Source organism: Equus asinus, chromosome 14 (assembly GCF_041296235.1).
Source record: "Equus asinus isolate D_3611 breed Donkey chromosome 14, EquAss-T2T_v2, whole genome shotgun sequence".
In the NCBI taxonomy this organism is placed as follows: domain Eukaryota; kingdom Metazoa; phylum Chordata; class Mammalia; order Perissodactyla; family Equidae; genus Equus; species Equus asinus.
Window position 1 is genome coordinate 29,435,117 of NC_091803.1, and position 14,136 is coordinate 29,449,252.

Sequence of the window (14,136 nt, forward strand, 5' to 3'; positions counted from 1 at the left end):
GCATAAGAAATATGTATATTTAAACACGAGAATCACACTTAAAAGAGATGTGCATAATATGAAGGGCATGCAGAGACAGAGAGAGCAGGAATGGCAGGCCCATGCCCCCATCTCACCCAAGAGCAACATCAATTATGTGGAAGAGGGGAAGAAACAGGCTGCAATGTTTACGTTGTTACTTTAGTAGTTTGCAACCAAATACGTATATGCTTGAATATATATTTATTCATATGAGTTAAAACGCATCTATGACATGGCTCTGCTATTTGGGGATTTTATCACTTGGGGGGAGGGATAGTCAGAGAATATATACAAAATAAAACTGATTTTTTTTTGATGTTCCAATCTTCTTTTACAGTTTTGTGGTTCAAATCAACTTATCCAAACTCTAGACTGTGGGTTCGTGGAAGATGGGCATCATGTTGTAGGGCCCAGCTCAGCGTCTTTCTAAAGTACATTCTCAGTAAATGAAAACAGAACAGGAAACCCAGGCTTCCCTAGTGATACAATGGATGAGGGCAACAATCATTGATGGCTGCTAGCATCACAGAAAGACACCGCCTGCCCCTATCGATGGAAGTACTACAAAGTACTCGACCACCAGTGAAGGACTCTTGCCAAAATAATCAAACCTGAATCAATTCAAGCATCTTGATCCAACGACCAATTTACAGAAAATACAAGTGACAGAGGTGCATACTAAATGACACCACAAGGGAGGCAACCAGGAAAAAAAAATTTTTTTAATACACCAGAATGTGGAAAACTACAAAATGACCAAATAGCTTCTTCAATAAACAAACTGCAAGAGGGCAAGGCAAACTACTCTGTATGATATCATAATGGTGGACACATTTATAGAATGTACAACACAAAGAGTGAACCCAATATACACCATGGCTTTTAGTTGATAACAATGTATCAGTATCAGCTTGTCAACTGTAACAAATGTACCAGAGTAATGCAAGATTTTTTAAGTGCTTTACATATATTAATTTACTTACCACTCATAACAACACTATAAGGCAGATACTATTTCTTTTTTTTAGATATAATTGACATATTCTATTCGTTTCAGGTGTACAACCTAATGATCTGATACATGTATATCTTGCAAAATGATCACCACAGTCAGCCTAGTTAACATCCATCACCACACATAGTTACAAATTTTTTCTCGTGATTTTTTTTTCCCCTGAGGAAGATTCGCCCTGAGCTAACATCTTTTGCCAACCTCCCTCTTTTTTTGCTTGAGGAAGATTGTCCCTGAGCTAACATCTGTGCCAATCTTCCTCTATTTTGTATGTGGGATGCCACCACAGCATGGCTGACAAGTGGTGTAGGTCCTGGGATCTGAACCTGTGAACCCAGGCCACCAAAGCTGAGCACGCCAAACTTAACCACTATACCACAGGGCCAGCCCCCGAGATCTTTTAATATTTACCCTCCTAGCAACTTTCAAATATAAAATACAGTACTCTTAACTATAGTCCACACTGTACATTACATCCCCGGCACTTATTTAGTTTATTTTGACCACCTGCATGATTTTGCCCACTCCTTACGCCCTGCCTCTGGCAACAGTCAGTTTGTTCTCTGTATCTGTGAGTTCCGGGTTGCTTTGTTTTGTTTTTTAGGTTCCACATATAAGTGAGATCATATGGTATTTGTCTTTCTCTGTCTGACTTATTTCACTTGCAACATGTTAATAACGGGGGGACAGGACGGGAATAGGGTTCAGGGAGTTTACGGGAACTCTTTGTGCTTTCCAACCAATTTTTCTGTAAACCTAAAACTGCTCAAAACAAAGAACAAAAATGAAAACAAAACTGCAAGAGAAAAAAAGCAGGGCAGAGGAGACACTTACAGATTCAAAGAGATTTCAAAAACTTATCAACTAAATGCAATATGGAGACCTGTCTGGATTCTAATTTAAATAAACTAATAGTTTAAAAAAATGGTGATACAATCAGGAAAATGGATATACACACTGTTTGATGAGATGACAGAATTCTTGTTATTGATATTAAAGAATTATAATTTTTTGGTATGATAATGGCATTGTGGTTATTTTTGTCAAAGAATCCTTACCTTTGAGGAGACATCCTATAATCTTTATGGATAAAAGGATTCAATTCAAAATAATTCAGTATGAAAGGAAAGGGATGGAAAGGGAAAGGTTATAGATGGAAAAAAAATTAGTCATGACTGATCATTACTGAACCTGGGTCATGGACACATGAGGACTCATTATACTAACCTGTCTACTTTTATATACGTTTAGTATCTTACATAAGACAATATAAAATTATTTTAAAACCTTCATGTTTTGGAATCAAGAAGAGGTCCAAAGAGGCCAAATTCTTTCTCCTTTACTTACTCCCTCTTCTGTTTCAACATTTACTGTACTTTATAAGGAATATATGCTTTGTAGAAAGATGTTTGTGTCAAATAGTGCACGTGTGTGTGTCCCTCTGTGCCTATATGTCTGTGGATTCTGGGAGAAATAGACGAGCAGTGGTCAAAAAATGCCAGTGATGGTTATCTCTGGCAGGATCGCACATTATTTCTACTTTCAACCTTACATTTTTCTACATTGTTTGAAATTTTTACAATGCACACATATTAGTTATATAATCAGGAAAAATAAGCCTCCTTCCATTTTGAAACAAAACAAAGAGTCAAAGAAAAACAGAGGTTGGGGAATGAAAAATATGATTGCCAAAATTGGGAACTCAATAGTTGGACTGATAACAGAATGGGCACAGCTAAAGAGGAACTTAGCAAACTAGAAATCTAAATTGAGGGATTTTTCTCAGAATTCTGCAAAAAGTGCAAGAATAAAACAAATGATAGAAAACATATATGATAGATCCAAAACTTCTAACATCCATCTAAAAAGAGGTTCAGGAGAGAACATAGAGAATGGTAAAGAAGGTGTAATCAAAGAAAATAGATGAAAATTCCCTAAAGATTAAGAAGAATTTGAATCATTAAATTGAAAGAAACTATCAAGAGTCAACAGGTATGAATGAGCAAAAGACTGATGGTGAGGACAGCAAGGCTTTGAAACATTCTAATGTGTCTAACAGGAGGAGGAAGAGGGGAGGAGAAAGATTACTGACAAAGGAAGAAAAATAATTTTCACATCAGATTTCTAATCTGCAACTCCGAATTCTAGAATATGATGGAGCAATATCTTCAAAGGTTTAGAAAATTCATTTGAGCCTAAGACTTCATACACAACCAAACTAACATTCAAATGAAGATACAAAATAAAGACATTTCCAGAATACAAGGACTTAGAAAATCCACTTCCCACAAAAGAAGTACTAGAGAATATACACCCTGAAAAATAACAACCAAAAAACGAATAGAAGAGGCATAAGAAACAGTGGTGAAAGAAGGAGCAGAAGGAAGAAGGAGGAACCTAAGTCATAAGGAATGGGGGTGGGCGAAGGGCTATATAATCAAAATGTGCTAAAGGTCTTGTCTTACTCCTTGAGATTATCGATACTGGGAAACTCTATATAGAATATTACGTTTAAACATGTGTATTAACAATTAAGAATAAAAGAAAGAATAGTAGTATCCCCTGTAATTTCTTGGTATCTAATATGAAATGGGAATCTAATTTGCCTTTTTTTCCCAAATAGGCAACCGTCCCAGCATCTTTTATTGAATAACTCATCCCTTCCCCACTGATTCCAAATGCCAACTTTATTATACGATAAATAATTACACAAACAGGGGTCTGTCTTGCGCCTTCTGTCCTGTTCCACCGATCTGCAGTGCAGTAACACAGGTTTTAATGATAGTAGCTTTATAATATGTGGTATCTTGGCACAATCTCCCTCATTAGTCTTATTTTCACCATTTTCTTGCAATCACTCCACGTTTATTCCAAGTGAACTTTAGAATCAATTTACCAGGCCTTTAAAAACACTAGTGGAATCTTTTAGAATTATATTTATTCAATCTTCTCCCCAAAAAATTTATTGGGACTTTGACTGAAATTGTCTTAAATTTAGAAATTAAACTCAAGATAATTGGCACTTTACAAGAATGAGTCTATCAGGAACAGGGTGTCCTCTCGTTAAAATCTTGTTTCATGTCTTTAATTTTTTCCATAGATCCTACACATCTCTCATTTAGTATTACCTGAGGGATCCTTTTTTATGCTACTGTGATTTTGACATTTTTTTCTTTTTTGTTTTCCAAATGGTTATTGTTTACAAGTAGGAAAGCAATAAACTTTCAGCATATTTATTTTGTAAGCTTTTTTTTTTTAACTCATAATAGTTTGTGTGGGTTTTCAATTGCTTCCTTTGAATTTTCCAGGTAGAGAATCATATTATCCCCAATAATAATATTTTTCATTTCTCCTCTGTGACAGATATGCCTCTTTTTTTCCTTTATCACATTTCCAAGTCTAGAACTTTCACAACAACGTGGACTAAAAGGGATGACAGCAGATGGCCCAGTCCCACTCTGAGCTTTCCCCAGCTCCGCCTGTCGTGCACTCTCTCCTGAAATGCACTTTTGGAATTTATATTTTCCTTGGGAATTGTCCATAGTGTTCTCCTCACTTTCCTTCAACTGCATCATCTTATCCGGGATGACGATTTGCCTTTTCTCATTCTTTCTTCACATTGTGTTGTTAGGTAGTCTCTCTCTTATTTCTTCCAAAGGTTTATCTTCTTTGTCGCCTATTTTATTATTCTATCATTTTAAAGAAGCAGATCGTGATTATCAATTCTACTAGGTTTTTTCTACTTTATTAATTGCTGCTTTTGCTTCTATCTGTCCTACTTATTTTTATTACTTATTTGTACTTGTATTACTTATTAGTTAGGAGTACAAATTCTGGAGTCAAGGTCCAGGTTTAGATCCTGCATCATCATTTGCAAACTATAATATTTGGGCACTTACCTCCTCATGTCGCAGTTTCCTCTCTGAAAAATGACAGCGACATGGGTAATAATAGTACTCATAGCACTGTATTGTTGTCAGAACTAAATGAACTAATCCGTGCTCAGAACTGTGCCCAGCAGACCATGAGTAGTCAACAAATGTCTGCCGCTGTTATTTATTGTTCTTTTTAAAGCTTCTTGAATTGACTGCTCAGTTAATTTATTCCCATTCTGCTTCATTAAAAACATCAAGATTTTAAAGCTAAAAATTCTCCTTTCAAGTACAGTTTTGCCTTCCTCCTATGTTTTATATTCAACGTCATCATTGTTTTAAGTTTCTAAATGGTCTATTACCATCATTTTAACTTCTTCTTTGTCACAGAACTATTTAGGAAAGTTGTTTCCCCCCACCCCCATTTACAAGTAGTTGCTTTAGTCTAGAACCTTTCTTCAAAACATCCAAAATGGTAGTTACAATCTTATTCATCCTTACTCTTTTTGAGGCAAGAAGGGGGGCTCGCCTCTAGTCTTCCAGTGTCTACCACAATTCCTGGTACATGACTATATGTAGTAGAATAATGTTTGGGGCATGAATGAACAAAACATGAATATCATCAGCCAAAGAAAAAGAAGAAAGCTTCACGGCAGACACAGCTCCCAGCTGGCCTTCCACTTTCCAACACCACGGACAGGGGCAGCAGTACCTTAGTCATCGACAAGGTCTCCTTTGGCAGCCTTCCGGTTAGCCAGAAAAATAAACCACCCACCCCCAACAACGTGGCATCAATATGCCAAGTGACTTGACCACGCTCCAGCAGATTCTCTGGAGGAGCTGGGAACAGACTCTGGAAAGAGCGTGAGCTTCTGCTGCAGGTACCTCCTTTGCACAATGTGTTTCAGAAAAGTTGTGCAAATCAAATTTTTCCCATTAACTACAACGCTTTAAAGAAAAGTAGTAGGCTGGCTATTTAAAGAAACAAACTAAATCCTTTTGTGATACAAATAAACACCCCCTCATTCCTGTTTGGCAAATTCAGGGTAAAACTAGCTTTTCTTAAATAAGACGCAACATTTACTGAGCTGCTGAAACATGTACCAGGTCCTACTTTCAAACAGGTACCTGGTAAGAGCCAAGAATGCCCAGATGCTGCATGGTTTATTCAAGAACTGCTTGCTCCGCGGAGGTTAACAGCCTGCAGCCCACAGCCCTCTGAATGCAGCCTGCAGCCGTGCTTTATTAGGACCACATAGCGAAGACTCACTCAGATGCCTAGGGGCCAGGTGAGCAATGGGAATGTCTGAGGCTCAGGTGGGAGATTGCACGCATCACCTGTTTAAAGGGGAAATTGCTACCCAGCTCCAGCAGAGAATGAGACAAAGGCCCCAAGCTCTATCCACCTCCACCCCTCCCTGATTACATGTGAAATCATAAAGGTCACAGGTCAGCTTTTTGGGTAAGATAATGCCTTCCACCAACCCTCACCAAAGATGCCCACATTCTCATTCCTGGAACTTGCGACTATGTTCCCTTACAGGGCAAAATGGATTTTGCAGATGTGATTAAATTAAAGGTCTTGAGATGGGGAGTTAGACTGGATTATCCTGGTGGGCCCAATGGAATCGCAAGGGTCCTATTCAGAGGGAGGCAGGAGGACCAGAGTCAGAGAAGAAGTGACGATAGAAAAAGAGGTTGGAGTGATGTCATTGCTGGTAAGGAACATAAGCCAAGGAATGTGGGTGGCCTGTAGAAGCAAGAAAAGGCAAGGAACAGACTGTCCCCGGAGCCTCCAGAAGGAATGCAGCCCTGCTGACACCTTGATTTTAGCCTCATAAGACCAATTTTCAGACTTCTGACCTCCAGAATTATAAGATAATAAATTCGTGTCATTTTAAGCCACACAGTGTGCGGTGATCTTTACAGCAGCAAGAACCTAATAAACCAGCCAAGGGTCAGAAACAGTAGTTGATCCCAGAAGCAATAAACTATAGTCAAAAGCCCAGGGGACCTCTCTGGAGTATCTGCCCCAAGAAAGCATCGGGACCCCAACTCTGCTTCGCACTGCACCCCACCCCCAAATTCCCAACTAACTACTATAATTTATTCATTACATTCCAGAGAGGACTAAATCAAACCATCAAGATCTTATTTTTTCTCTTGGGAGTTGATGCTCTTCTACCCAATTCTCTCTGGGGTCTATAGTGGAAAACCGACATCCCTGGGCAGCAATCTTTGTCCCTAAATCCCCATCAACCTGAGACAGAAATTCCAGCACTAGCTGCACGTGTCTGTGGTGGGAGAAAAAAAGAGAAGGGCCCTCAACACTTTCTTCAGCTCTCATCCCTCTCAGGAGGCCCCAAAACAGCCAGTTGTCAGAGGAGAAGTCCACCATCGGCAAGAGTCACAGGTCAGGCCCCTGGGAGCAGATGGACCTCAGTTTGAACCCTCATTTTACCACCTATACGCTGAAGGACATTAACCCAATTACTATGCCTCTCTGAGCCTCAGTTTCCTTCTCCAAAATGGGAATAATAGTACCTACCTAATAATAGAACCACAAGGCTGTCGTGAGGCTCCAATGAAACAACACACACAAAGTGCTTCGCGGAAAGGGGCATTTGAGTCGGAGCCACCAAGGAGAATCCCTTTTTCCTCCCAGGTCAAAGCTGACTCACAGGCATGACATTCTGCCTAGTGTCCAAGGTGAGGTGGGGCTCCCCGCAAATGCTTTCCTGAACCATCTCCATGATCAAAGGCAGAAAGGCCCGGTCACCCTTCCCACCCAACACCTGGCCTCACCAGCACGCAGAAGAGTGGCTCACACGGCCATGCGACTTGAGTCTCAAAGGACTTCCATATCCATGATTTCACCTGAGCCTCATCACTCTGTGGGGAAAGTGGTGTGCTCCTCATTATATCGACAGGATGCTGATGCTCTGACAGAGTTGACTGCCCAGGGGCGTCCAGCTAGTCAGTGGCAACGCTTGTATTTGAAACCGGGTTTGTCTTCCTCTGAGCCCACGCTCTCATCTCACACGGTGTAGCTGCATTTGTGTTTGTCATTCATCTCACTGTTCCGAAGAAATCCTCCCCAGCTTTCCTCACCCCCGCCATCCAGCCAGTTGCTAAATCCTACTGATTCTTCCTTCGCAACATCTTTTCTGCCATATCCTCCTGTACCTTCCCCAGTGATTCCACCCTAAGTGTCCTCAGCAACTCAGATGTGGAATTTTGCAATGAAGTGTTAACTGGTCTCCCCAGAAACTGATGAGTCCTCCTGGATATCTCATCTCTATGAACCTCAGTTTCCATAACCACAAGAAATAAGACCACCAATGCCACATGACTGCTACAAAATCTAAATGAGATGTCATGTACGAATGCAGAGCAGCAGGCCACAAAGTAAGCTCTCAGTGGAGGTGCATTCGCTTCCTTCCAGGATAGAAGGGTCCACAGCACAAGTTCCGCAGCCAAGCTGCTTGGATTCTACACTGAGCGCCACTATTAGCTCTGCGACCTTGAACAAGTCCATTGACCTTGCTGCATCTCAGTTTACCGGTCTGTAAAACAGAAATAATAACAGTACTTTTCTCGTAGAGTTGTTATAAGGATTAAACGAGTTAATCTTAGCACAGTGGATGGACACAGTAAGTACCAAATAGATGCTAAGTATTGTCAATATTATTCCCACCCACTTCCCTCCACCGCATGCAGCCTACACACTCCTGGGAAATTCATCCTCTGAAAACTTACCTTTGATATTATTTCCCTGCTCCAACACATTTACTGGCTGCCTATTGCCTAAAGTTGCAGTTTCCAATATGGCAGACACTAGCCACATGGGGCTATGTCAACTTAAATTAACCAAATAAAATTTAAAATTCAGGTCCTCATTCCCACCAGTGATATCTCAAGTGCTTCATCACCACATGTGGCTAGAAACTACCATATTGGACAATCATCATGGAAAGTCTTACTGGACAGCACTGGCCTAAAGGATAAAGTTCAAATACCACAGCCTGGCATCCATCCACAATTTAGCGCTGTCAAACTCTACTCTCAACTCCTCTCTCTCCACTGCCCCACACTCTTGCCAAGTTAGATGACTGTTTCTTTCCATAATGAATTGTACTCATTCCCTACCATGCAGATTTGTTCCACAAAGACATCAATGCCAACAGCCTATCACAGGAAGTCCACAAAGAAAATTTAAGGCCAAGGAGCTTAGTTTTCCAACTAGCAGACTGAAAGCCAGATTGGAATAGAAATGGCATATTTCACGGGATAATTCAACTCACTAGCCCCATGGGGCAGATAATGGTTGGCTCATCCTACCTAACTTAACGCAAGGGTTACAAGGTCAAACGCCTACAGAGGCCAGGCCTTGTGACTAAGTGAAGCAAGCCTAGTGTGATACAGCAGGGAAGGGTGGTGGCTGGGCTCAACTGGAGAGCACATGCCCATCCCGGGGACACTCAGCTCCACCCAACAGTGGTCCTGGGATCCAGTGTTGCTAGACAGGATTTTTTTCAAAGCTCTAAGTAGGCCATCCAAAAACATCTGAGTCCCGCGAGTTGACAAGCTCTGTTTTAGCTGGTCACTCTACTCAAACGCTTCCAGCTTGGTTACATATTATCTCTGAGCTAAAATACCCCCAACCACAGAATGGGGATAAGACCACCTACTCCACATATGGTTGTGAGGATGAGACCAGATTAACATGCCTGGCGTGTGTCTGCCTCACTTCTAATTCTTAATAAAAGTATGAATGAATGCATTAACAGTGAATGAATAAACGAATGACTGGGCTCTTTAGTCACTCCCACACTCAGAAGTTGCCCACTCATCTGAGTCAAGCCAGAGGGAGGCAGCTGCGGCCAGGGGCAGTGTGCATGTGCATCTGTGGGCGGCTGTCCCAACACAGTCAAGTGTGGGAGCTCAGAGGGTCATCTCACTGCCCTGCGTGGCCAGCTCTGAATGTGCAGTGAGAATTTCTTTTTAAAAGAGTGTACCAAGCTTCTGGTTTAAAATTCGAACATTACTGATGAGTATACAGTTGAGAATCAGCACTCCACTCCATTATTGGAGGGAACTATTCTTTCCAGTTTCTTGTTCATCGTTCCAGAGATAAATTCTCTGCAGGTATGTGAACACAAGTGTGAGCCTCTGTCTACATATGGCATGAGATAGTCTCTATTTCCTTTTTGTTTTTCATCTATGTCCCCTTTGTTTTACCAATAGGACACAATTCCACATCACTGGTTCTCAGTCCTGGCTGCACACTGAGTCACATGGGGGCTTCTAGAACTGATAAGTGCCCAGGTCTCAGCCCCAGAAATTCTAATTAATTGACGGGGGATGAAGGAGGGGCTGAGGGCAGGTAGCAGGTACCAAGAGCTCCCCAGGTGATTCGAATGTTGAACAGCATCGCTGCTCTGCACACTCTTCTACCCTGTGCTTTTTCCCCAACTAGCCCACGGGAGGCCCATGCCATCCAATATCTAGAGAATGGCCCCATTCTATTTCCACAGCTGCATCTTATTCCATCATATGGGTGGGCTACCCTTGATTTACACAGTCTCATAGGGAATTCTTAAAGTTCTGATAATGATGATTTCCTCCCCTAAGAGAGGAGGAAAAGAGCAAACTTCATTTATCAACAGCCAAGCACTTTGGAGGGAAAACAAACACAAAAGCAATAACCTTGAGTGGTCACAACTGCAGGAAAGGAATGTTTTCATTTAGAATGTTACCAAATTTATTTAAGCAAGGTAAAGCAGAGGAGCCAATAAGAGCTAAAGAACAGGCTCAGAAGTAAATAAACCCATGGGAAGAAAGCAGTCCCCGCCCCCAACCCCTGCCACCACCTTCTGCTACACAAACCCTGGGGAGACAGGCCCCTGGGCAGGGCAGCTGCTGGAAACATCCTGCTTGTTTGGATAACACAAGACTGTTCTTGACCCCTTGGCCTTCCCTTTTATTCAGGCCCTGAAGGTGGGGGCAGCAGGACATAATGCCATGGCCTAAGAGGAAACAACAACATCCATTCATTCACCAGCTACATCCAGCCTAGAGTGCTCGGCCCAGGAGAAGAACTGGTCCCGAAACCAAGTGTGGTGGACAGTTCTTGTTTCTGCCTAACCAGCATCCATCCCTTGTGCTTCTCCTTCGGGGAATCACCTCTCTCTGACCCCAGTTCCCATGAACCAGCTAAGGCTGCCCTCAGCCCCTGGCTCCTGGGATAGACAAAGGACCCAGGCCACAGCATGGATTCAGGGTTGGGCATGTGACTCAAGCTGCCCAGTGAGAATCAGCTTCAGGATTCCTGCTGGAATTATTAGGAAAGAGGCTTTATTTCCCAGCAGAATTGTTAAACTGGTAGGGAATGAGTCTGCATTTGCCATCTTTATATCACAAAGGAAAAGCTTTTCTGAGAATGAAGCCAACAAAGAGAAAAGCAGAGTCAAGAGTTGTCTGATGACCACATATGAGCACCTAGATCCAGCCAGGCCTGAAGGGAGACCCCTTGACTTCTCTGTATAAGACAACAAATCTCTCTTTGCCTAAACCAGCTTGAATCAGGTTTTTCTTTCTTGAGACCAAAGGACTTCTGACTAATAAACTAAAGGTGAGAAGTTGGAGGATGGGCAGTTTTAGGGCCCTTATTTTCTCCTGTGTTTCATGTATTCCTATAAATTAACCTCTTTTCTTTTGTAATTAGCGGTTTGGTATTAAGAGCACTCGATTCAATCAGTCTGTGTTGATGACTTGAGAAAAGTTGGGACACAGTGATTCACTTTTCCCTTAATTCCTCTAAATATTGCAGCCCTTGATGAAAGCAACTGCACCTAGGAGTTTGCTAAGGTAAGAGTAAGTGCCAGGAGAAACAAGATTTGACAGGTCTCTCTTATCCACAGATGCCTATTACTTCGGCTTCTTTTCAGTAAGTGCCTATAGGATGGGCACATCCACCTCACTGATGTAACAACCATTTACACCATCTGCCTACTGCCAGCTCCTACCCTTGCTGATGAAGGCAGGACCACACAGCTGAAAGGCCAAGTCCTTTCTTAACATGACTGAGTTGCATCCACTCAATTGTGCCTCTGGAGTGAGGTGGCTTGAAGCCCAGAGAAATTCATGTCAATCTCAGTCCCCTAACTCATTTAAAAAGCAAAGAGAGAAAGCTTAATCCTCTGGCAGGTGAAATGCCAGCAACAACTCTGTAAGGAGGGATGGGCTGCTATGTGACTATTGCAAAAATCACCAAATCAAAGACAGGGCCATGGAGATTACAGTGGGCATCTGTTGGGTTTTTCTGCCCAGCATCCACTGTCCCTTCTGGTAACTGGCATGTGGACTCTCCTTTGGGAAACTAGCCAGCCTCCATTGCATGCAGTCTTGGTGAGGCTGTCAATCAAGGTGTGCAGCTCTCCCCTGGCCAAGGGGTAGACACAAGAACCAAGACTGGTCAATCACACCCTTTCTCTCAGGAATTCTTGAATCAATAGTGTTGCCATACAAAGGTTGCCCATTGGTTCCTGCCACCTAGATTCAAGAGCTACTCTGGGCTCCGTACTTTCTAAGGCCTGGTGCTGCATGAATGTGGTACCCCCATACCCTTCCAATTGATTTTATTAAGACAACTACAGTCAATTTTTGTTGCTTACAGAGAAGCAAACAACTCTAGCCAATTCAAAGGCATCTGCTCTCCCTCCATACTGATTCAAATATCCTTTCTACAACATCCGTGAGAGATGGTCACCAACCTTCTCATTGCACACTTCAAAGACAAGGAGCGCTCTCCTCCAAATGACGACTCTAATATTAGAAAATTCTTTAGACTGCGCAGAAGTCGGCCTTCCTGTAATTGGCCAATCCTGCCCTCCATGGACCTTCCTCCTTTCACTGGCTCCTCCTCCTCCTACTGTTCCCCTTGCCTTATGTACTGGAATTCCTCAAGGCTCTGTCCCAGGTGCTGATCTCTTCCCTGCAGACAGTCTCCCCAGGCCATCCCATCACTCCACGAGAGTTCCTAACTCTATTCGTGCTGGTGACACCCAAGTTTGTATGTCACAGCCCAGAGCTCTCCCCTGAGCCCCACACCTGTCTTGTTACCTCCTTCCTCAGCACCACCACTTGGACATCAAACTGAACATACCCCAAACCAACTCCTCCTTCTGCCTCACTTCTGATGTTTCCCTCTCAGGATGTGCCTGCATCACTGACCCTGGGAGCCACCCTTGATCCTCCCTCACCACCACTGCTCACCTCCAATCACCAATTCTGTCAAATCTAACCCCAAATTACCACTCAAAACCAGCCTACTGCCCTCAGTGAAAAAATAACCACTGTCTGTGTTCTCTGAAGCTGGCGTCTTGTTTACCGAACTCCTATCACCCCTCAGATCTCAGATTAAATGTCATTTCCTCAGTCTTCCCTGGCCCACTAGTCTAGGTTTAACCTGCTTACTGTACGATCCCATTTGACTTAAATCTCCCTAAGACACTTTATTATTTTCAATAATAAAATGGGGATAAAAAGAGTAACTATTCATAGAGTTGCTGAGGGATTAAATGCAACAACACATTAAAAGCTTTCATAGGAAAAATAAGCCTTTGCACAATAACTGGCACATAGTAGGTTCATTATAAATATTAACTATTGCTATTGTTATTGTTTTTACTATTAATACTAATAGCTTTCCCTCCTAGACTGTTAACTCTATTCAGGCAGAAGAACCACATGCCTTGTTCACTCCTACATCCCTCGAGCTGACACATAACAGGAGCTCAATAATACTTAATTGACTGATTGATTGGTTGAGATTTGAAGCCAACAGCTGTGCCACCCACACCTGTGTCCCCAATATGTCCCCTTCACCAGACTAAACATTTTCATTTCTTCCCAATATATTTGGGTAGAAAGGAGGAAACCTTCTCACCTTCATCTTAGGTGCCCTAAGGCACAGTAAAATCATAGGAAAATGTCCTCATGATGGAGACTTTCCACTTGCTTTCTTTTTTTTTTTGAATAAGACAGTTGAGGGTGGAAAATCTAAGTACATAAAAAAAACTGGAAGGAAACACGTGAAATGTTGATGGTGGTGGTGATCTCTGCTTATAAAGACTCGGGGTTTTGTTCTTCCTTCTATAATTCTGTATTTCCCTAATATTTTAAAGTAATAAAGCAAATAGAAATTTTAATCAATTGCACGAGGTATAA

General features: G+C 42.1%; 1 protein-coding gene across 2 annotated transcripts in view; it reads right to left on the bottom strand.

Annotated features, from left to right (window-relative positions):
- Positions 1-14,136, bottom strand: part of PRKCB (protein kinase C beta) — a 304,452-nt gene that overhangs the window by 173,440 nt on the left and 116,876 nt on the right. The gene's annotated exons all lie outside the window — the stretch shown is intronic.